This window comes from Capricornis sumatraensis, chromosome 6, assembly GCF_032405125.1.
Source record: "Capricornis sumatraensis isolate serow.1 chromosome 6, serow.2, whole genome shotgun sequence".
NCBI classification, from domain to species: domain Eukaryota; kingdom Metazoa; phylum Chordata; class Mammalia; order Artiodactyla; family Bovidae; genus Capricornis; species Capricornis sumatraensis.
The window spans coordinates 85,142,115-85,166,165 of record NC_091074.1 but is presented as its reverse complement, the minus strand read 5'-3'; the positions used below and the strand labels follow the sequence as shown (position 1 = coordinate 85,166,165).

The following is a 24,051-nucleotide window of genomic DNA, read 5'->3' as shown; positions in this document are numbered from 1 at the left end:
AGTGGTTGAGATCATGGCCTTTGTCACCAAGCTGTCTGGATTTGAATCCTGGGTCTGCCACTTAGGAAGTTACTGCGCTGTGCTTTAGTGTTCTCATCATCCATCGAACAAGATGTAGTGCTTGCCTTGAAGGATTGTTATGAGGATTAAATGTAGAAATATACATATGATTCTTAGATATCACCTGAGCCTGTATACCCTCAGCTCTCCATATCTGTGGATGTAGAACTCGTGGATACAAACAGCTGATTGTACTCCACCTTTTTATTTAAGGGACTTGAGTATTTTGGTAAAAAAAAATTCACGGGGGCTCCTAGAGCCAGTTCCCTGAGGATACCGAGGGATGACTGTAAATGTTCATTGCCCTCATGAAGGAGTCAGCTTACAAACATGCTTTTTCCTTAAAAACATAAGCTCAATTCTACCTTCCCCCTTCAGTTCTCACCCTTTTTATCCCTAGCAGTTCCTCTTCTGTCTCACCGTGGCTGTAGGTTCAGGTTCGCCATGGACAGGTCAGGAGCATAAGGAAAGGTGAAGACTGCAGTGGTAGCCAGGAGGCTACAGGAACCAGAGCAGGATCGTGGGCAGTAGTGGACTCAGTGAAGAGTTGAGCAAATTGGATCTTCCACTGGACTTTATGTTCTCCATTGTGTCCACAGCTTGGGTGTCCAATCACTAGGAAAGCACAAAGTGCAGACTCTTCTGGGACCATGTAGCAGGGTGGGCACAGCAGTTGGAGGGTGTTGAAGTGATGTCTGGCTGAGGATCCAGGCAGGTAGGGTTGAAATATTGGGAGAGATGGAGTTGGGGGACCGGAGGCCTCAATAAGGGCTTAGAACAGGCATGAGGGGACCACAGGACCAGCAGGCTGTGGTCAAAACTTGGAATGCTGCATCTTTTTCTTGCCCGGAGTGGAGGGGTTGGAGATTCAGGGCATGCTAGGTAAGACAGAAAAACCCTCTGCTGCTTCCCAGCTGGGCCTCTCAACTGCAGAAGGTCATGAAGCATCTAATACCGTCCTAGTGGCTGTGGTCCTGACTCAGTGTCTGGCTACCAGCAACTGCCTGACTTACTCTCTGTGTCTAATTCATGTTTTTTGCTCCTGCTCAGCTTCTGCATATTGCCATTTCTCTGAATATCTTTACTTGCATGTCCTTTACCATCAACAGCCCCCTGTGTATCATTGGTCCCCAGAGATTTGGGACCAAGCTTCTTGCAGACTATTGAACTTTGGCTCAGCATCCCATCTTGATCCAGTGTGTGGCGGCCAGGGTGGAAAGAGCATGTGAACTAAGCGTGGTGACTGTGTTGAGGGAGTGATTCAGTTAGGCAGCATCACAGGCTCTGGGACTCCCCACTGGGCAGCTCCTCATTAAGGCACCACCTGGGGTCTTGATGATGGCAGGGGGAATGTGGAGGGAAACTGAGCTGCAGTCAAAATCCCTTGAGAAGAATAGGATCTGCCACTACTCAGAGAATCAGGAGAAAGGACACAGGCCAGGAGAGCAAAGGCTAGTGAATCTGGCGCCTTTTCCCTCCTTGGCCACTTTGGGGGCCCAAGTGAGTCCTACCAGAGGAATGTCAGGGAGGGAGCCAGAGTGAGGCGTTCAGAATCAGAAAGCCTGACCAAGCTTAGGAGGGAGGGAGCATAAGTACTATGTACATTTGCCAATTTAATTGCTTCTCACTTTCTCCTTCAGTTCAGTCACTCAGTCGTGTCCAACTCTTTGCGACCCCATGAATTGCAGCATGCCAGGCCTCCCTGTCCATCACCAGCTCTGAGCGTGTTCCTCCATAATCTCTTAGAAAAGGTAATACCTTGGCACAAAAGGTAGGGAAGTGGAGATAGCTTTTTCAACAAACTATTGTGATAGGAGGAGAGAGATGATTCTGGGATACAGAGAGTTTTGTTTATTTTTAATAAATTAGCAGAGACTAGTTTATAGGCTGATGGGGGAAGCCAGTAGGGAAAGGCATGGAGATGCAGGAGATTGTGGCTAACTCAGAATGACACTCCTGGGGGTGATGAAAGGGAGTGGGTCTTAGAGCGGGGAGGCACGGGCCTCGCAAAGGGCAGAGGAGAGATGTCTGCCTGTAGCAGGAGGGACAGAGTTGAGGATGGCTATGCATGCAGGTGGGTATAGAGGTGAAGGTGAGACACGGAATTCAGAGTTCAGAGGCTTCTAATCTCAAAGCAGAAGTCCAGCTCTGCTGCTGAGAGTGGAGTAAGGAGGCTGGTAGAGAGTTGTTTCAGCTGGGGAAGACAGCTAGTGAGGTATAGGAGGATGACCAGGCAGAGCTAGAAGCCCAGATGAGGTTGGTGACCATGAACTTACAATATCATCAAGTCAGAGTGCACTCCGGCAGCACCCACAGGTCAAGTAAGACTCAGGGGAAGCAGGAATAGTAAGACTGGCAAGAGAGTGTAGGTGAAGAAGGTCCAAGGAATCCAACCTAGGTCAGGAAAGAAGTGAAGCTAGAAAGGGGCAGGGGTCAGTGGCCTAGAGGTCCTTATAAAAATGGGGTGGAGTGAGGTAGAGTACGTGAGAGAAGTGGGACAGAGTATTGTATGCTTCCCTGGTGGCTCAGAGGGTAAAGCATCTGCCTGCAATGCGGGAGACCCAGGCTCGATACCTGGGTCAGGAAGATCCCTGGAGAAGGAAATGGCAACCCACTCCAGTATTCTTGCCTGGAGAATCCCCATGGACGGAGGAGCCTGGTAGACTACAGACCACAGGGTTGAGAAGAGTTGGACACAACTGAGCAACTTCACTTTTACTTTCAGTTTCATCATAGTGGTACCAGTTTCTAGGGCACCCATAACAAAGGACCACCAACTGGGTGGCTTAGAACAACAGAACTGTTCTGTCTCACAGTTTTGGAGACTAGAAGCCCCAAATCAAGGTGTCAGAGCCATTTCCCTCTGAAACCTGCCTGGGAATCCTTCCTTAATGCTTCTTAGCTTCCGGTGTGCCAACAGTCTTTGGTCTTGGCTTTTGGCTGCTTTACTCCAGTCATTCGTCTTCACATCCATCTTCCTTTGTGTCTGTTTCTGTCTCCAAATTTCTCCGTTTCATAAGGACACCAGTCATATTTGACTAGGGCTCATCCCAATGGCCTCATTTTAACTTACCTCTGTAAAGATCCTATTTTCAAATAAGGTCACATTGCGAGGTACTGAGGGTTAGGACTCCAACATATTTATGGAGGGATGCAATTCAACACTTCATAGTAGCCAAAGGATGAAATTAAATCAGTGAGTTTGAGAGTTTTAGGAACTGGCAGGACTTGATAGTGGGCATGAGAGTAGATACCTGGTGGTCTAGAGGGAAAGTTACTGAAGGTGAGGTTGAGGAATTTAAGAGGCTGGGGAGGCGATCATGGGTATGTTGAGGAGGCAGGAGCATCCAGGATAGAATGTGCTGAGCATTCTCACTACCTGCCTTAGAGATGGCATGCACAGTGAGTACCCTTGAACTTCAGAACAATATGACTGGAGGAGCTACACACCTCCCAAATGCAAGCAGGCGCCAAGTCCTGGCAATTTTGCTTGCTAGGTCTCTCCATTCCCACAGACTCTGGTGATTCGTGCCCATCGTTGTCTTACAACAGTCTCCTTGTTGGTCTCCCTGCTTCACTCCCCTCTGAGTTCTCCAACAGTCAGGGAACTGGCTGTTCCCTTTGTTTGGAATGCCCTGCCAGATACCTGCATGGCTATCTCCCTGCTTCCTTAAGGCTTTGCTCAAATGTCACCTCAATGAGGCCTGTTTTGACCACTCCATTTAAAACTGCAGTCAAGTACCTCTGATCTCCCTTACTCTGCCTTTTTTCTTCTTACTTCCACGGCACAGTCCGTCTTTGACTCAGTCCCCTTCGACCTGGGGCTCTGGCCACACTAACTCCCTACTCTTCCCACTTGTCATGAGATTTTTCTGCTTCTGAGCCTTTGATGTTGCCATTCTTTCTGCTTAGAGCTCATCAAGATTTTTCAAAGACACCAGTAGCACTCCCTGTTCAGAGCCTAGCTCCTCACTCCCCACCATTTGCCTGGAACTCCAGGATCAGTCCCAGTTTGACAGCCCCAACCAGTCCATTCTAAAGGAGATCAGTCCTGGGTGTACTTTGGAAGGAATGATGCTAAAGCTGAAACTCCAGTACTTTGGCCACGTCATGCGAAGAGTTGAATCATTGGAAAAGACCCTGATGCTGGGAGAGATTGGGGGCAGGGGGAGAAGGGGACGACAGAGGATGAGATGGCTGGATGGCATCACTGACTCGATGGACGTGAGTCTGAGTGAACTCCGGGAGTTGGTGATGGACAGGGAGGCCTGTCGTGCTGTGATTCATGGGGTGGCAGAGTCAGACACGACTGAGCAACTGAACTGAACTGAACCACTCCCGGGTAATGTCTGGCTGCACTTTTGAGTTTGTCCACAAGATGGCATCATTTGCGAAGGAATAGCGCATTCCTTCCCTTTGTAGGATCTGTGCAGTTAGGACACAGAGAGGGTAGTCAAGGCTTGAAATTTGGCCTTCCATAGGCTTAGTGACCTCTCAGGGCTTCCCAGGCGGCACTAGTGGTAAAGAATCCGCTTGCCAATGCAGAAGACATAAGAAACTTGGGTTTGACCCCTGGGTCAGGAAGATCTCCTGGAGGAGAGCATGGCAACCCACTCCAGTATTCTTGCCTGGAGAATCCCCACAGACATCCCCAGAAGAGTCTGGCGGGCTACAGTCCATAGGGCCTCAAAAAGTCAGACACGACTGAAGTGACCTAGCACAGGCTTAGTGACTTCTCAGTTATTCAACAAATAGCTAATTATCACCCATAATGTGACCAATATAGTCACTGGGCTTGGGAGCTCCAGCCCCATGAGGGCTATAAGTCATATATATCAGTGATTTCATTATTAGTGTGATGAGTATAGAATTTAAGCAAGTTCATTAGACTTAAGGAGTTCAGAGTCCCTCATCCAGTCTTTAGGAACAGGCAAAGCTTCAAAGAGAAGGAGGTAGTGCCTATGTAGGATCTTGAATAAGAGCTATGACTATCCTGAGAGTCCAGTGGTTAAGACTCCATGCTTCCAGTGCACGGGATGCAGGTTCGATCCCTGGTTGGGGAACTGAGATCCTATATGGCATGTGGCATGGCCCCCCAAAAAAGCTGGAAGAAAAGTGGAAAGGACATTCTGTGTAAAGGGCAGGAATAAGCTAAGGCATAGAAGTGAGAAGAGCACAGAAATGATCACTGGACTGTGAAATTCAAAGCAGGGAGTATGAGGAATGAGGCTCAGAGATGGGTGGGAGCCAGACTGGAAAGCCCCGAGTGCCTGCCTGAGGAGCTTGCACGCTTTCTTGAGAGTGATGGAGAGTTTCTGAAGGTGAAGAGGAGGGAGTGGTGAGGGATATTAGATTGCTGTTTCAGAGAGAGCTCTGGCTGCCCCTAGGTGGAAAGTAGACTGAGGGCACCGGCCAGGATAAGCAGTGAGGAGGCTGCTGCAGGGATCCAGGGGAGACGGTGAAGCCAAAATTATGGCTGGAGAAGGCCCTGGAGAAGCCCTGCCCAGGTTGCAAGAGCTTTCAAGGCTTGGCACTTTGAAAGGGTTCTTGTCCCTAGGCAGCCTCTCCCCCACCATCTGAGCCACCTCAGTCCTTCTGTTCTGGAGACTCCGTCGGGCTCTGTTCTAGCTCCTTGGAGTATTCTTGCCAGAACCCCAGGTCTCTGTCAGTTTCCACGTGGAGGCCACAATGTCCTCGGTCCCTCTTTGTTGGTGTATCTGCGGCCTTCAGCTCTGCTTAGACCTCAGCCTCTGGAAGGTGATCCTTTCGTGCACTCTCTTCTCTGACTCCAGACAGGAGTGTGACTGAGGGGTCTCCTCCAGCAGGGAACCAAGGTGAGCACTGCTCCCTCGCTGTCATGCCCCCTCCACCAGAGTTCATGTGCGCACACGCAAGTGAGTGTGTGTGTAAGTGCCTGCATGCATGTACTGTCGGCAGGACTGATGCTGAGAAAAGGACGTCAGTGTCCCTGGAAAGCAGAGGGGCCTCACCTGAGGAAAGGTTGGGAGGTAGGGAAGTACGGGGGAATGTCTGGGTGAGAGGGGACAAGTCAGGGCCTGTGAGATTGGGCCTGGAGCCATGCCTGTGAACTGCAAGCCAGGAGGCATCACAGCCACGTTTTGAGCAGGGACTGGAAGAGTCACCTTCATTCACGGTCTCATGAATATGCACGGAAACCTGTTGAATTATGCAGATAGAAAAGATGTAGATGTATATGCAAATTCAGCGCTGCCCTCCCTGTTTCTATGGAAACCAGAGAATAGCAAGGGGATGAGGGGGTCCAAACCCTGGAGAGACCAGGCTGGAGAGACTGGAGACCAGGAGAGTCTCCTCTGTAACCTACTCTCCCCATACCTGCTGTTGACCTCACTCTCTGCCTCATTCTGTCTTTGTCCCCATTTGCCTTGCCCTCTCTGCACCGCTCTGCCTCTCTCTGGATCTTTCTGTCTCTCTCCTCATCATCTTCATTTCTACTTCTCCCTTCTGTTTTTCTTTTCCATCTCCTAGTCTCTGAGTGTCTGTCTATGTCTATATATTGTTGACGCTGTGTCACGGTTCCTCTGAGACTCAAAGACAGTTCTCTCTGACTCTGTCTTGCCTGATCTTGGTCTCTGTGTCTTTAATTCCCTAGCTCTCCCTCCTTCTGCATCTCCCTATCTCTGTGTCTCTGACTCACATCTTATTTCTCCACATCTCTATTTTTGTGTCTGACTCTGATTGTATCTATTTCTTGGTCTCTCTCCCAAGGTTCTCTCTTCTCTTGTGCTCTGCCTCTCGGAACCCCTTATCCCAGTGCTTGTCTCCATCTGATGGGAAAGACAGGAAACTGCACATCTGTCCTTGCCTGATGGGATGCTCCAGCCCTGGCCCAGCTGCCAACACGTTCAAGGATTCCTCGGCTCTCTCCCCACATAAATGCCTGTTTTTGGTCTGGCCCCTGTCACAGTGTTGGCACAGGATCCCCGTGACAGACCCAGGCTGGCTGCCAGGACATCAGGGCTCCCAGCCTCTGCCTGCTGTGTGACCCTGCCTGGTGTGTCTCCCTCTCTGGATCTGTAGCTCCAGCTGCCATTCCACGAAGCTGGTGGGCACCTTGAGACAATGACGCACTGGGAATAGGGAATTGACCTCAACCCTGGCCCTCTTCCCAAGGGTTGACGTGAGGGGCCTGGTGGGGACCCAGATATGGGGGCATCTGGGACTAGTTGAGACCAATCCTGGCCCCCAGAGAAGATTCCTTGCTGAGCCACAGAATCAAACAGCAGCCTTTCCACAGCCTACCCATGGTTCTGCCTGCTGCAGCCTCAGCCATCCAGTTCCCTGTTTGGGACCCTTTGTTTCCCCCTCCTCCATCTGGTTTATGTTTCTAGAGCACCTATTTTACGCATGCCTTCTGCCTTCACAGGTCCACAGAGATCAAAAGGTGACATCTAGACTTTTTGTCTCCCCCAACCCTCCCAAGAAGGAACTCTTTGGTCCAAGTGAAGAACCTCGACTCTTCAACCCCCACAGTTTCCTATCCTTGGTAACCTCAGTTTGGGGGTGCAGAAGTCACGGATCAAGGTTGAGACAGCGACGTGCCTCTATACAGGATTCGGGATGGGGCATGGGAAGCTAAGAACAAGACTTGGGGGTGAGGGTCGACGAGAGTGTTTTGAGGGCAGGTAGACCACCCCATGGAGAAGGAAATGGCAACCCACTCCAGTGTTCTTGCCTGGAGAATCCCAGGGATGGGGGAGCCTGGTGGGCTGCCGTCTATGGGGTTGCACAGAGTCGGACACGACTGAAGCGACTTAGCAGCAGCAGCAGACCACCCCATGGAGAAGGAAGTGGCAACCCACTCCAGTATTCTCGCCTGAGAAATCTCATGGACAGAGGAGCCTGGCAGGCTACAGTCCATGGGGTTGCAAAGAGTCAAGACACAACTTAGAGACTAAACACGCACACACCACCTCCACGTTGAAGGGGAGGGCTTCCCCTTTCAGTCCTGGGCTCTGGGCAGGTTGCCTTACCTCCACACAGGCTCTAAATATGGGGGATCTGGCTAGAGCCCAGGTGTGGGGGTGGCCAGCACAGTCAGGGCAAGTCCCCTCTCCTCCAAGAGGCTGCCAGACTGAGCCCCCAGTCCTGCCCCTCCAGAAAGGATACAGACATAATCGCTCTTCCCACCAACTGTGATTCACCCATGTTCAGGCCCAGGCGTGATCCTGCTGCTGGGAATTCCATGTTTGAATTACAAACCTCCCCGGACACCCCACCTCCGTCGGCCTGGGCTGGTTGTATCAACATGGGTTGGAACAGAGTCAACCAGGGCTGTCTGGACAGAGCTGGATATGGGGAGAGGACAAGCGAGAGAAAGGTGGACAAAGACTGAGAGAAATAGAGTGATATAGATGGTCAGATGGAGAGAAAGACCAACAGACAGAGGAGGAGACATGGATGGGGAGAAAGCCCAAGCCAGACGGGGCTCTAGTACCCACCAGGTTGGTGCTGATCACTAGACTAGATTATCTCATTTCACTGAATCTTCACAACAGTCCTAGGTGTTAGGCGTGATTCTGATCCCATTTCACTCCCTGGGTAATTGAGACACCAACACAGTAAGTCACTTGCCTGAGGCCACAAGGCCAGTAAGTGATGGAGTAGGTATTTGATGGGGCTTTCCTGATGGCTCAACAGTAAAGAATCTGCCGGCCAATGCAGGAGACACAGGTTCGATCCCTGGGTTGAAAGATACCCATGGGGAAGGAAATGGCTACCCACTCCAGTATTCTTGCCTGGAGAATCCCACGGACAGAGGAGCCTGGTGGGCATCAGTCCATGGGGTCGCAAAAGAGTTGGACACAACTCAGTGACTAAAACAAAAACAACAAGGTGTTTGATCCCTTTGGTCTCCCTGAAGAGCCAAGGAGCGAGACTGACTTAGAGACTGAGGGGGAGACAGATTCCCACGGCAGCACTCCCAGGGAATTTGGGGATCCTGAGATCACCAGACAGCTGTGTAGGAGGAGGGCCCTTCCCATCAGACCCGCAAACATGTGGCTTCCTGACCTTGTTGTCAGAGACATGAGGGCAGGGAGAGAGGGGGAAGGGGAACTCCACAGAACCGAGTGGACCTCCCTCCTTCCTGCCACCCTGAGGTGCAGCCTGTCCTCGCCCTGCTTCAGATTTGGCCCAGCCGACACCTGGCTTTGGTGGGGCCCAGGTTGGAAGACTCATTCTTTCTTTTCCACGCCCTTGTGGATCACCTGCTAGCTGAGAGTCACTTCCGCCCCACGTCCCTTCCTCTCTCTTTCCTTTCTCTATCAAGAAACCCTTCCCATGGTCTTCCTTCAGCACCCTAGAATAGCTTCTGCAGTAAGGGACCCAGATTTGAACTGGGGGATGCTTTGATATGGGGGTCAGCCTAGTATACACTGAGGTTGTCTGAGCACAGAAAGGAGGTCCCTGCAGGCTGGCTTTGGGGGCCTTCTGGTTAGAGGCCCCTGGTTTGGGGAGGAGGGTCATCAGCCCAGCTGGTGGGGGCCTAGAGAGCCAAGCTGTCAGCAGCAGAGAGGATCTGGCAAGAAGAAAACCAGGAGCCAGCCTGGGGGAGCCGGGGAGTCGGCGTTATGGTTTCTAATGTCTTAGCCCTGGTTTTAATTACCCCCAAGGTCCCCAGGGGTCCCAGACTGCTTCGGGCTCCAGAGCTCAAGGCGGGCTCAGGACCCTCCTGGGAAGTCCAGGGGCACAGGGATGGCAGTCTGGAGGTGGGGGAGCTTTTTCATCCTCTTCTTCCCCTGGCCCTGGCTGAGAGAGGTGCTGCCAGACCAAGCAGGGCTCTGGAGACAATGGGGAGGGTGGGGAAGGGGGCCCACCCTCTGCTCACAGGCCTCTGTATCAGCTAGCTCCAGAGCACCAGCTTGGCCCCGCTGGCCTCCCCCAACTCCTGGCTGCTAAAGCCAGGGCTCTTTCTTGGCCTCGCCAGGCTCCTTTTTGGTCCTGTGACAACCCTGCCTCCTGGCTCTCCTTCTCCCTCTGGGGCTACCACCCCTTCCCTGCTCTCTCTGTCCTTTAATCATGCTTCCCAGGGTTTCAGCCTCAATTTTCTCCTCCTCTCCCCCTTATCACTGCCTTTCCCTGCTCCCTGGTCTACCCTGCCTGCTTCCAGCACCTTCATAGTGCTCAGGTCAGTCTGAGATGATGAATGTCGGTGCAGCCGACACGTGCTGGCGTAGAGAGTGTGGGCAGCTGTGGACAGGGACTGCACACGGCGGGTAGGGACTGCACGTGCCAGCAACCCGCCCTCTCTCAAGTTCTCTGCCCTCCCCATCCACACCCCTGCTGGCCACCATCCCACAGACCCTTCCACGGGCCACATCAAGCCCTGATCCCCTCTCCAGCCCTGTGGAAAAAAACATCGTCTCCCAGCCACATACCAAAAACCTGGGAGTCCTCTGTGCTTCCCTACACAAATGTTCCCTCTGGGCTTGGCACACAGTAGGTACTAATAAATGTCTGTTGAGGTGCATTTAATTCAGTTTTCTCTCTTGAACTCCCCTGCTGCCTCTGTCTGTTTCCCTGAGACTTGGTGTCTCTGGCATTCAGTCTCCACATCTCTAATCCTGTTCTATCTTCTGAATCACCGCAGTTGAGTTTCTGGGGGGAAAGTGGGGCCTCTTTTCTCCCCTCTCCCTCTGCCCCAGGGAATCACAGGCTGTCCAGGAATGGAGCTTCGGGAGATGAAGGGAGGGAGCTGGTCTTGGGGCCACATGGCCCTTAGTCTGGTTTGGAAATCCCAGCCCTCTTTCTTGTCTTGCAGGCAGCTCTACAGCAGCAGAGATGGAGGGCAGACTCTGGGCTGGTGCTCCAGGGGGACAATCCTTAAAGACGTGTGCCTCCCCTGTGAAGGAAGGGAGGGGAGGGGGATCAGGGCCCACGGGGTGGGTGTTTCTGAGCAGGGAATTAGTTTCATGCACATTTTTTGCAACACAAGAGGAAAATCTGCAGCTGTGACTGTGCAAGCCTGTTGCTCTTGCTCCCACCTTCCAGCACACAGAGCGGCTAACCCCTAGTTGCCCTGTCCTCTTCTGTCCCTCTCGCCCCACCAGCTCTGGATCCTCTCCTCCATCCCTGACCATCTACTCCTCTTTCCAGATAGCCCGGAGCCTGGGATCACCTGGGCCTTGGGACCTCGGGAGAGGAGACCCTGGACACTGAGTGTCTGGGGATCCTGCTCTCTGTGTATAGGGCAACGGGTAGTGGGAAGGGTTCCCTCCGGTGGTAATGGGAGCAGATGAAGCAGATGAATCTGAGTGCCCATGCTCCCTGCCTCCTCCAAAGCCCCGTATTCTCTCTTCCGCCCCATGGCCCTGCCCCTAATCAGGATGGAGGTCTCTCTCCCACTGGTCACTGCTAACACTTCCCCAGCTGCCCTACCTTCATTATTAGCCTTTCTCACCATCCTCTTCCTGGCAGGCTCAACTTTCCCACTAGAAGGCAAATCTGGGTCTGTTCCTCACCTACTTTATGCCTTTTCAGGCCTGTGCGGCCTTGGCACCAGAGGTGCTTCAGGATGTGGTCTCCGAACCACTCAGGAAACCTCATTCTGCCTTCGAGGTCTCTGCTCAACCCCCTACTGAATACCAAAATCTGTTTCCCATCCCTGGGGACTGTGACCCATCCAGCAGTCTCCCCTGTGTCCTGGGACTCTACTTCCCCAGTTCCTGCTTGTATCAGTCGTTCACTCACTCATTTGACACTTATTTAGCTCTGCTTCCCATGGTAGGAGTATCTGTTCTATGGCAGACCGGGCTCCAGATGCCAGGAGATGGTGGCCACAGGACTACCCTCATGGAGCTCACAGGTGCCATCCAAGTAGCTAGGTAGTGGAACATCACGCTCACTACTCTAAGGGAAAAGAGTGTGGCACTCTGGGCAAGGGCAGAGGGGCTTATCCAGACTTCTTTTAGGTGACATGTAGGCTGTCGTTCCTTCCCCGAGGGGCCTATGGAGTCAGACTCAGCACTCTTACATGGGCAGACTTAACACTTACCTATTTTATTTAGTATTCATCTTCCCTGACTGGAATGTGACTCTCATGAGGGCAGGAGATTTTTAAACATCTTTTTCATTTTTATTTTTTAAAGGCAAAAAGTAAACAATAAAACGCACACATCTTAAGATCACAACTTAAATTCTGACATACATATGTATGCTCTTGGAAACCTCCCTTGCCTCCCCAGCCCCCCTCCACTCCCAGCAAAGGTAACTGCAATTCTGGCTTCTCTCACTGTAAGTCAGCTTTGCCTTGAGCTTTATAGAAATGAAACCATTTAATACATACTCTTTTCTGTTTGGTTCTTGTTTCCCCCGCCCCTTGCTCAATGTTTTGGTTGTGAGCTTTATCCATGTTTGTTGTGTGTAGCTATAGTTGGTCCTTTTCCATTGTTGGAACTCTATCACAATCTATTCATTCACTTAGTGGTTTCCAGTTTGAGGCTATACTGAATAAACTGCTAAGAACATTCTTGGTAAATATGCACAGTAATTTCCTTTGGCTATACATCTACGAGTGGAATTGCTGGGTCATAGGATATACATATGTTTAGCTTAGAAGATCCTGCCAAACACTGTTCCAAAGTGGTTGAACCAACTTATATACCCACCAGCAGCGTGCGGAGTTTTAGTTGCTCCACAGCCTTGAGAGGGAAGAGATTTTCATCTGGTTGGTTCACTACTGTCTTGTCACTTAAGTCAATGCCTGGCATATACTAAGTGTTCAATATATATTTATTGACTGCCTTATGGATGGAGGAACCATCAGCACTACTGGGGTCCTGTTCCAGCTCTGGTACTACCTTGCTGTGTGACTCTGGGCAGGTGACTCTCCCTCTCTGAGCTGATTCCCTGTCTGTGCCATCAAGAGAGGGATCCTGGGGGCTTTGCCTTCAGTACCAGCTGCATGTTGTGGAAGCTGGACACCTGTTCATGTGTTTACTCCACTCCTATTGATTGACATCCTACTATCTCCTGGGGTGTAGGAGGTGTGATCTGTAACATGCTGCTGTTGACCTCTTTTAGGTCAGCCAAGACCAGGTCACTGCCCATCCTGTCCTGGAGACTGCTCCTCCTCCCTGTGTCCAGCCCTGACCCCAGGGGGAGGGGGTCTGGACTGAGCCTGCGGATGGAAAATGTGATTAATAATCAAAAAAACATCCAAGAGGAAGAGACCAGGAAAACAACTCAGGGAAGGCTTCTCGCCCAGGGGAGGGGGGCCATGTCCTGGGCCTCGGGACAGCGCCGGCCGCTCTCTAGCCGCCCTTTCTGGGAAGCTGCCATAGGAGTGGGTGATTTTAGCCAAAAGTGAAAAAAAAGTCACCCTAATTATTGACAAAAAAATGATGCCCCCTTCAATGTAAATGATGCTTCCCCAGGGGGCTTCCTCCTACTCTGTTACTCCCCTCTTAATGGTCTCCCTGCTTGGTCAGGCTGGGGGGTCCTGGAGACACTGGGCTGGGGGCAGAGGAGGAATTTCAACATGAAATGTTTTGTTCATTAAGAGAGAACATAGGGGGAAATTCCCTTTCTGCCTGGGCCTGGGCAGCCCAGGCAGATACTCAAAAGCTATTGTGAAAAATTGAGTCTGAGCTGCAGAATGGGTGGTGGTGATGGCGGGGTGGGGGCGGGGGGACACAGACAGTCTCTCCTCTCCTCTTAGACTCCTAACTGTCAGCAGTTTCCTAAGCCTTAATCCTTCCTCCTTTCGGGGATTTCATTCCCCAGTCCCAAGGTCTCAGGTTGCCCTCAAACTTCCTTCTTAGCAAAACAGGAGGAACTGGGGTTAGACTGGAGTTAGAACTTCCAACTAAGGAGGAAGGAAGGATACCAAAGGCGATGGGGGAGCCTTGGATCTATTTGAATAACCTAGAATTCTGATAGAATATGTTGGGAACCGTAGGCAGTGAACGTGAGGGGGCCCAGGGCAAGAGCAAAAGCATCTCTTTCTCACAGCGGCTTTAGAGAACCCCAGTGAGGACGAAGAGGAGATGGCTCCAGAGAACTGGGGGCAATTCCCGGCTGAATACTTAAGTACCACCATTATGGCTTCAGCCCTAACCCCTTCTCTACCTTTAGGGAATCTGCTCTTTTCCGGTGCCAGAGAGTAAAGGGGTCAGGGTACACTCAGGTGGCGATCCAGATTCCAGAAGGGGGTGGTCTGCAGGGGGTGTTGTAAAAGGGCCCTAGGTGGTGTCCCAGGGTGTTGAGTGAGTCACCTCTGGGGGGCTGAGCTGGACCCTGAGCGTGCTGGGGGGGCTGGTGCTCCAGGCCCCCCTCCCTGGCTCGGCCTGGGGCTATGTCGGATCGGGTTTCTCGGCGCCTGGAGCCTCCGCGAGGCCGAGCTGTTCCCGGGCCCCGGCCAAGCCGCCCCGGGCGCTGGCACTGTGTGAGGAAGCAGGAGGGGGTTGAGGGGGAGCAAGGGAGGGCTGCGAGGGCGTTTACGTAACTGCCTCTGGGAGCCCGCCCCGACCTGCCAAACCCCACTGTGGGACTTTGTGTGATTGAGAGCGTGTGTGACTGCGTGTGTGCCACGTGGTGTGACTGACTACTTGGTTGTGTGGGTGACCGTGTCTGTGTGTGGTGCGGTGTGTAAGTGTGTGATTCCAGGAGTTCGGTCCTTGAGACCTCTAACTCCCAGCCCCAGGCAGGGGTCCCGGACTCTCAGTGTGCCATAGTGAGGTTCAATATACACATTTCACTCTTTGAGACTAGGTATGTAACATGATGGGCTTTCCAGGTGGCGCTAGTGGTAAAGAACCTACCAGCCAATGCCGGAGACATCAGAGACCTGGGTTTGATCCCTGGGTCAGGAAGATCCGCTGCAGAAGGGCATGGCAACCCACTCCAGTATTCTTGTCTGGAGAATCCAATGGACAGAGGAGCCTAGTGGGCTACAGTCTTCGAGGTTGCAAAGAGTTGGACACGAAAAGAGTCACGACTGAGTGACTTAGCACGCACGGACATGTGATTTTAAATAAGGTGTGTCCAGCATTTGGAGGTAAGACAGTCTGGGTGTGTATTTGTGATTTTGGGTAGCCAGGTATGTGCCCCAAGGTAGACCTTTCTGATGGTATTAACAGGTTAGAAATAAGCACCATTTCCTGAAGGAGCACTGGAAAATGTAGATGGGGTGGGGGCTCTCTTTCCTTGAGGACAAAGGAATCGGAAAGGGTCCTTGCCACCCAAAGGCTTGGCATGGCACAGCTATCTCCAGGGAAAGGGGGGTGGATGGGAGGTGGTCCAAGTGTAGGTCAGGATGGAGGAGGGTGGAGCCAAAAGTTTTTCATGGTAGCCATAAAACTCTGAGGAGTTTTACAGAGTCAGGGAGAACCCCCACCCCCAATTTCCCAAGGCCTTCCAGAATGCTCAAATCTGTAATCCCCGTCTCTTGCAGAGCACTAGGGCTCTGAACTGGGGACGTTATTCCCTGCTGACCCATAGGAGAGGCAGATGGTGAAGATGGCGTGGGGTTGGGGGAGGGGGTCAGCAAAGTGGGATGTGGCTTAAGGATAAGTGGGCATGAAAGAGAAGGGGAATGATGTAGAGCTGGGGCTACCGGGGATAGGGACGCCTATTAAAGCCGGAGAGGAGGCAGGTCCAGCTCCTGCAAGGGATTTGAAGAGCCACCGACGAGGCTCGGCTTTGCCGCCAGGGAGATATGGTAAAGGAGGGTTCAACACGGAGGCTTAGAAAGCTCAGAAGCTCGTTTGCAGACAGGGCACTGGAGCCAGCAGGAGCAGAAAAGCACGAGTAATCTGTTGCCCCAGCCGAGACGCAAGGAGAATCTCTTCTGGACCTGGCGGCAGGGGCAGGTGGGAGACAGGGGCCGCACCCTCGTTGCTCGTTTAGGAGGACGCTGCTGCCTCTTTGCCGGAGCTGCGGCTTGAGCGGGAACGCGCCTCCCGCACCGCCCGCCAGGTGTCGCTGCGGCCCTGGGGAAGCGGGCGCGGCCGCTGGGTACTGCGTCGCGAGAAGCTGCAGATAGACCGACGGTGGAATCCGTTCCGACGTGCGCCTCTGGTCCTCGCTAATCCTCGGAAACAGCGATTTACCTGGCTGCCGGACCCCGGTTTCCCCGCCCGGACCCTGCCCCAGTACCCGCGGGCTTGGGCACGACCTATGGCACCCCAGCGCCCCCAGGTGGGGAGGGCACGTTGGTCAGGGGCGGATCTCCCCTCTGATCTCAACCTGGCAGAAAGCTGCTGAGTCCAGGACACGGGAAGGTCTGGAGGTCAAGTCAGCCCACCAAGAACCCCTCAGATCTCGACGCCAGACTGCGCCTCGAGGGGAGGGGCGCCCCCCGCCTCAGCACCCAACCTCTCCCAGGCCTAGTTTCGGGGCAGAAGGAGAGGCAATTTCTGACACCCCCACCGCCGCCTCCCTCACCCCCAGATTCTGTCGCACCATTTCCACTCCTTCCCGGTGCCCACCATCCTGTCTCCGCCCGCGACGTGGGTACTTGAAGGCTCCTGATCCAGAGAGGCCAGATAGAAGACACCTACTATGGGTGGGCGTGAGCTGATTTCGGCTGGAAGTCACTATTTCTCCGTGTGTCCCTAAGCCCCAGCTGGCCCTCTCTGAGCCCCAGCCCCGGCTGACCCCTGCTGGTTGCACTGATGGGATCTTGCGGCCACGGAAGTAAAAGTGAAAAGCCCGGGCAGTAGAGGGAAGGTTTTTTCCTCTGCAATGGGAGTCCCTGAGGCATTTGTTGGGAAAAGGGCCCGGGCGCTCTGGGCAGCCTACTAGGGAAGGGTGTGAGGAAGTAGCGAGATACTTCCTTCCCCCTCTTCCCCGCCCGCAAACCTCGCACAGCTCCCCGGAGGGGCCAGGCAGCTGGGATTATGGGTCAAAGGTCAGATGAAAAATCCAAGGGGTGGGGATGGGGGTGGGCCACTCGTTCTCCGCCCCCTGGCATTCACCCATTCTGTGGCGCTCTCCTGTGGCCTCAGAAGTAGTCGGGTTGTCTAACCTGAATGCCTCCCTGTAATAGCCAGACCCCAGGCCCCGGGGCGCGGGAAGTGAGCACACCAGCCCGCCAGAGGCCCAGGCTGCGAAAGGGAAGCTCGAGGGGTGAACCTCCAGCGCCCAACTTTGGCACTCGCGCTCTGGCACTGCCGACCCGGGCAAAAAGGGCGCACTCCCTACATCCCGCATCCCAGTGGCGGTCAATCCCCAGGCTGTGTGTCCGGGGATGAGTTAGGTGAGGGTGAAGGAGAGGGGAAAGGGGTAGTTGTGGTGTATCACCGGAAACTTGATGGGAGGGGAGGGCCTGGGTTTTCAGCCTGGTCCACTTCGGGTCGTGCGAGCAAACAGTCCCCCTTCCTTCGATGTGAGGGGTGTACGCATCTAAGACTGGGAGAGTGGGCGTAGTTGCTGGGGGCGGTAGGGGATCTGGGAGGGGCGGAGGCGGCTGGCCTCTCCGGCCCAAAGTAGGGCCTGGGGGCTCCTGCTCCAGCTCTTCTCACGGAGATGCTGGCAGGAGGACCCTGAGAGTTGGCCCCGGGTGTGCCAGGGTGTCCGTGCGAGGCACTAAGGGCTCGAACGTGCGGGAGTGTGCGCCGCGGAGACCTGGCCAAGGCTGAGCGAACGAGGGAGTGTGAATGAGCGACCCTGGGGGATTGGATGCGCTCCCAGCGGCCCTGGGGAATCCGGCGGAGTGGGTGTGGGTGTGGGTGCGCGCGCGTTTCTGAGACCCGCGGTCCCGGCTGCGCGTGAAGCACGGGGACTACAGCCGTCTGGAGGGCGTTCCCGAGAGAGGGTGAAGGCGAGGGGGCCACGCGTGCCAGTGCGGGCGAGTGTGCCCGCGGGGGGAGGGTGGGAGCCAGCCTGAGTGAGGGGGAGTGGGGGCTCACAGGCCTGCGCAGGATGACTGTGCCCGCGTGTGCCAGGAGCGGGAGCGTGCCTCGGCGGGGGCGCGCGGGGGCCGTGGTCGGGAGGGGGTCGCGGCGCGCGGCCGCAGAGGCGCGGGGAGACAAGGAGGGAGGGGGAGGGGAGCGAGGGCGCGCGCGGCCGGGCGGGCGCCCGCGGTCACATGGGCGAAGGAAGGAGGGAGGGAGCGCGCGAGGGAGGGAGGAGGATGGGGGGGGTTAAAGCCGCCGAGCGCCGAGGAGCCGGTGCAGAGCGGGCGGCGGCGGCAGCGGAGGCGGCGGCTCCAGCCGGCGCAGCGCGGGGCTCGGCGGCGGGATCCGGCGGCGGTGCTAGCTCCGCGCTCCCTGCCTCTCTCCCTGCCGGAGGCGGTCGAAGAGCTAGGCGCGGAGCCCCGGCGGCCCGAGAGCGCGGTGAGTACCTCGCGCGGAGCGCGCGCGGCCGGACCCTCAAACCCTCAGGTTGACCGACAGATCCGCGGCCCTCGTGCGCGCGGGAAGAGGGAGGGGATGTGCATGGGCCCGAGACTGGGTTTGGGGGGACAAGAAAGTTCACGGGAAACTTTGCCCATAAACTCGGGGGCGGGGGCGCAGAAGCAGCCCCCCACGTCCGGGCGCGCCGGGGGTTGGGCGTGGTGGTGGTGGGGCGGACAGTCGGCCGGCGGGAGGTGGCAGGGATCGATTGCCCTAGCACCGGGTTCTCCCTCACCTCTCAACGTCGCGCGCAGGGTCTGGGAAAATTCCGGAGCTGGGGGGTCGTAGTGACCCCCGCGCGCCCAGAGGCGGCTTCGTTCTCCAGCAGAAATCTGGACTTGAAAGCGCCCAGGGGTGTGAACGGAAGGTTGCGCGTCCGCCAGTATATGGGTGTCCATGAGAATCCGCTTGTGTGTGTGTGTGTGTGTGTGTGTGTGTGTGTGTGTGTGTGTGTGTGTGTGTGTGTCGGCGCGAGCCTGCCTGTGGTTTCCTCGTGAGTCCGCCTGGATGTATCTCCGTTTAGTGGGTCTCCTCCAGAATCTCTTTGTAAGTGCTCCCGTGTTGTGTGTCCGTGTGAGTCCGCCTGCGGTGTATCCCCGCCTCTTTGTGAGTCTGCCGGTGTGTGTCTTCCCCTAGTGCGGCTCTGCTGGAGCCAGCCTGGGTATCCCTGTGCTGCTCGGAGTAGTGTAGCACCCGGTGCGTGGGGGCTGGGCCGCGGGGAGGTCACCAGACGGACAGCTCTCCTCCTCGGCTCCGAGCCTCTCCTCTCCCGAGCCTCTCTTCCAGCGCTAGATCTCGCGCTCGCCCGCTCCCTTGGCCCCCTCCCCCCGTCAGTAGCTTCAGGCGGGCAGGACTATTTCACGCCTTGTTGAAAATTCAGGATTTTCTTTCTCTTTCCGTCTAGTCTCTCTCTTTTGAGAAGCGTCTGTGTGGCTGGCAGTGTTGCGTCTGCAACAGTGGGTGTGTGTGTGCATGCCGCTGGAGAAGTGTGTCTGTAACGCTATTTGCTTTGCCTGTAGTACTTAATGTAATTGTGTCTGTGTCACTGGGGGTATTCCTGTGGCTGTAATCACGGAGGTGGTGGGTGTATGAAATGCTGGGTGTGTTTGTGCATCTGTAATTGCTGTTTGTCGGGGGGTCTGAAACACTGAGTGCATTTTTGTGTGTCTGACTCTGGGTATGATTGTGTACCAATGCATGTGTGGGGATGATGGAGCTTGAACAATTAGATGTTTCTATGGCTGTATGGCTAGCCAGAGCTTGGTAGGTGGAGGGGACTGTGTCTCCATAGATTCTGCATACCTGTTCCACTGCCAAAATCCACACAGATCCTCTGGGCTGGTCCTTAGGGCTCCTGGTCGGGATTGGTGCCATGCAGCCCAGGTTCACTCACACTCCATCACGGTTGATACTCCGACTGGGACCCTGAGCCTTATGTGAAAAGTAGGAGTTTAAAGTTCACGTGCAAGACTTCTAGAGGCTCTGGAATTTATACTCAGCTTCATACTGGGACACTTAAACTCATATGGACTCACACTCAGAATTACCACAGGACAGTGGACTTCCACTCAGATTCACGCTTATATTCTGGTCATATCCAGTGATACATTTCAGTCCTGGAGTTTACACTCAGACTCACATTGGGACTCTAGGCTCACACTTAGATTCACATTTCTGTCCTGAGGCTCATAGGCTAATACTGAGACCTAGAGCCCAAGCTCAGAACTCCCAGAGGTTCTAAGGCTCACACTGGGACTCACACTGACACCATGGAGTTTTCTCAGATTCACACATTCTAGGGCTCACACCCAGACTCACCTGGGGAACCAGGGGTTCATTTGAGCTCAAGGACTCACATAGGACATTGGGTTTCATACATGCATGCTCACATCTTGGAGTTCACACTCAGATTCACACTAGGACACGCAAGATACTCACTTCCATCCTGGGATCACTTAGGGACCCATACTTATAAAGGGACCCCAGTGCTCATGCTCAGACTCACATGGGGAACCTTAGCTAACACTCAGAAAGCCCCGAAGACCAGGGGCTCACATGAACACTAGGACTCTTGCCTGTACTGACTTGTTTGGGAATCCTGGGGCTCACAGTTAGACTCCCATTTCAGCCCTGGGGCTTATAGTCATATGCACAATGAGACCAGCATTCACACTCAAACCTAAACTTCCATCTTGGTGTTCACATTCAGACTGACATCCCTGGTAGTTACATTAAACTTGCTTCCATCCTGGGGCTTAGATTCAGAGTCACACTAGGACCCCACGGCTCACACTCAGACTGGTACTTGCACCCTGAGGCTTTCATATTCACATGGAAACCCTGGGATTCACACTTAAAATCACACTAAGTTAGTTTTCCATTCTGGGACACTCAAACCCACATTAGCATTATGTTCACACTCCCAGGGGAACTTAGAACTCACAGTTCAACTCACCCATGCTTTCACTGGTTTATGGTATGTCTCAGGGCAGCTGGGGACCGGAACAGAGACTATTACAAGATCTGTGTTCTCCAGAGGTGGGGAGTGGAAGAGATGTGTGTTTGGTCATGTCCATTACTTGGGCTGTGGCTGGTGGAGAGTGGTGGGAAACACCCAGTTAAACCTTTCTGCCTGTTCTTCCAGAGGAGGCTAGGCTCTCAATCACTCTGAGGACGGCTGAGTGGCTTTTTGGTTCAGGGGTGACATGTACCCTTAGGGTTCCCTATGAACCATGTACATGCACAGTTTTGTTCAGTAGTTTTGGGTACCTCTCCTGTGATAGAGAGGGTCAGGTATGGGGAAATAAGACTAATGTCTTCCCAAGACATCTCCCCCATCCCAGTCATCCTTCAGATGGGAGCAGCGTGAAGGCTGACTTGAGGGGGATAGACATCTGGCTTCTTTGACCTCTCCAAGATGGCGAATCTCTGATTCTGCGGGAGATGGTAGCCCCAGATCTGTGGTGAGAAGGTGGCTGGAGGAGAAGACTAGTGGAACGCACCCTCTTCTCTCTCCTTTTCCCTGGCTGGAACAGGGTTGGGCAACGTTTTGTTATATCTCCCAGTGTCTCCTGGAATGCCTGAGTCCTCATCCTGTCTCCAGCATCTGCTTGGGGTTCTCCAGTCTGCCTCCCAAAAGAGCAGTAGTTCTGCGGGGGTGGGATGGGGTGGCAATTGGGTCAGGTTGCAATCAGTCTTAGGACTCCACCTGCCTTGAAGACACTGCCCGGGGCTTTACACCCTTCTTTTTGTGGAGGCCAGTGCACCAGCACCCCACGAAGTAGGGATCTGGCTCTCAGGCTCAGATGGCTAGGCTGAAACTGCTCCTTGTCCCAGAGCAGGACACGTGCTCTCCAGCCCCCCTATGGGGGTGAAGGGCTTGAAGGCAAGGAGCCCTGCTCTGCCCCCCCATGGTGAGTTGAAGTGTAAATGAATCGGAAACAGATGGAGCGTATTTTCTTTGAAATGCAGATGGGTTGTGGCGGGGGGGACCATGTGTGCCCGGTTGGGAGGGGAGTCCCAGAGAACTAGGAGGCTGAGAAGAGAGCTGACCCCTCCTCCAGACCCACCAAGGGATTGGGGGTGTGTCGGGGGAATACCTCAGCTGTGTAAACTCCAGTGGCCCTGGGTGACCACACCCACCCCAGACCCTAGCTTCCTGTGGGGAGGGGCTGGGGAGGCCGTGGTCCCAGTGGGCTGAGGGCACTGAGGTCATCGCCTCTCTTTACCTCTGCAGAGGGCAAAGAGGGTCCCCAAAACATAGAGCCATGCTGGGTTGGGGGTCACCAGAGCCAAGGAGGTGAGAGGAAGAGCTGGGCAGACGTGGGGAAGAGTTGGACCCTACAGCTGTGAGGAACCAGCTCCTCAAAGCTGGGGCTGGAACACAAGTCCGAAGGGGCCAAAGTTATTAATAGACTAGAGTGGTGACTCCTGGGGTTCAGGAATGGACTGAAGCATCCTTAGTCCTGAGGGAGGTCAGAATGCCCCACTGTATACTGCCTCTACTTCCTCTTTGCAGTGCTCAGCAAGGCTGCAGAGTGACTAAGTGCCTGTGAAATCTGGGACTTAGGGATGGGGGTCCACAAGCCTCAGCTCCCACCGACCCTGCCTCTGGTATAGACAAGGTACGCAGTGGGAGGCCAGTGTTGAGTAAACAAACTTTCTCTGCAACCAGACTGAGTGGTGTTGGTGGGCAGGGCCATGTCCCTAATTCCCTGGCCGGCAGGGATTAGGTGCTCAAGAAATGTTGAGGAATGAACACTGAGTGGGACAGACTGTGGGGAGAGGGGACTCTCCGGGGTTTGTGGCTTGAGACTCAACAGCCTCTGTGGCCTAACCCTGTTTTTTGATTTGAACCACCCCTAAGTGATTTGCAAGCAAGATTAAAGGAAGGACTTCCCTGTATTCAGGGAAGGAGTGCAAAGGATGGGCAGCTTCTTCCTTGAAAAGGTCTGTGGCAGAGATCAGAGCTCACTTCTGTCCTCTCCCCAGCTTCAGGATTTTTCAGAAGATGGGAAAATGCTTTTCTCCCCCATGTGGTCGTGAGCATGTCCCTTGCTTTCTCTAAATCTCGTTTTCTTGGACTCTAGCTAAAGCAGTGGACCCCAGGTCTGAGCCTTTGAGGATGGGCTTCCCTGGTGGCTCAGCTGGTAAAAATCCACCTGCAATGCAGGAGACCTGGGTTCGATCCCTGAGTTGGGACAATCCCCTGGAGAAGGGAATGGCTACCCACTCAAGTACTCTGGCCTGGAAAATTCCGTGGACTGTATAGTCCTTGGGGTCGCAAAGAGTCGAATACGACTGAGCGACTTTCACTTCACTTCTGAGGTTTAGCTGCTGTGGGCACCATGGACTGTCTGTATTGGTTATTAATGTCTGTCTGAGAACACAGAGTTCAGATCCTAAAAATACCCTGTGCAGCCAGAGCCTCGGAGGTGCTGGGGTAGCAGTGGCTGCATCTTGATGGGATAGGCACAGAGGCAGAAGAGACAGAGAGAGTGCAGGGAAACTGAGGCAGGCAGCATGGGCCAGGAGTTAAACAGGAGAAAGAGCCTTTGCTTTGTAGGGAACAAAGGTTTCTGAAAGAGTGGTGCCAGTTAGTCACATTATGGCAACATTTAGGGTAATCTGTTATCTTGCGCCACCAAGAATTTCCTTCTCAGAGAGAGCCTGGAGATGCAACTGATAACAGACATAAAAATCAAGTAGTCAGTGGTAACCATTTCAAGTCCAGCTTCAGGATGTTCCAAAATGGTGTGTGACCAAGGAAAATATCTTCCCCAGGTAGCCTTTTCTGAGCCACTGACTCTGTCCCTTCTCCTAGAGCTCTTCCTTGCAGCCCAAGTCCCAGTGAGTTTCTTCCACAACCCGTGCTATACGTCCCCACCTCACTTCTGACCCCCCAGGCCTCTGTGGAGCCCCTCTCCCTCAGGAGAAAGGGACTCACAGTGGTCCCCGAAAGGTAAGATGAGCCCAGCCTCTGAGGATAGATGTCATGTGACCTTGGCCCATGAGCTGACCTTTCTGGGCCCCTCCGTGAAATCGCGGGATGGGGGCTGGGCCCTGGCCCAGGCCCTGAGAGAACGCGGTTTTGGCACCCATCCAGGTCCCTGAC

General features: G+C 54.1%; 1 protein-coding gene across 3 annotated transcripts in view; it reads left to right on the top strand.

Annotated features, from left to right (window-relative positions):
* Positions 1-18,252: 18,252 nt before the first annotated feature.
* CNTFR (ciliary neurotrophic factor receptor) overlaps positions 18,253-24,051 on the top strand; it is a 37,799-nt gene continuing 32,000 nt past the window's right edge. For 2 of the 3 annotated variants that reach the window (XM_068974225.1, XM_068974223.1), the window contains exon 1: positions 18,253-18,377. The gene's annotated coding sequence lies outside the window, so the exon portion shown is untranslated. The remainder of the gene's footprint in view (positions 18,378-24,051) is intronic. The other variant, XM_068974224.1, reaches the window with a different exon arrangement.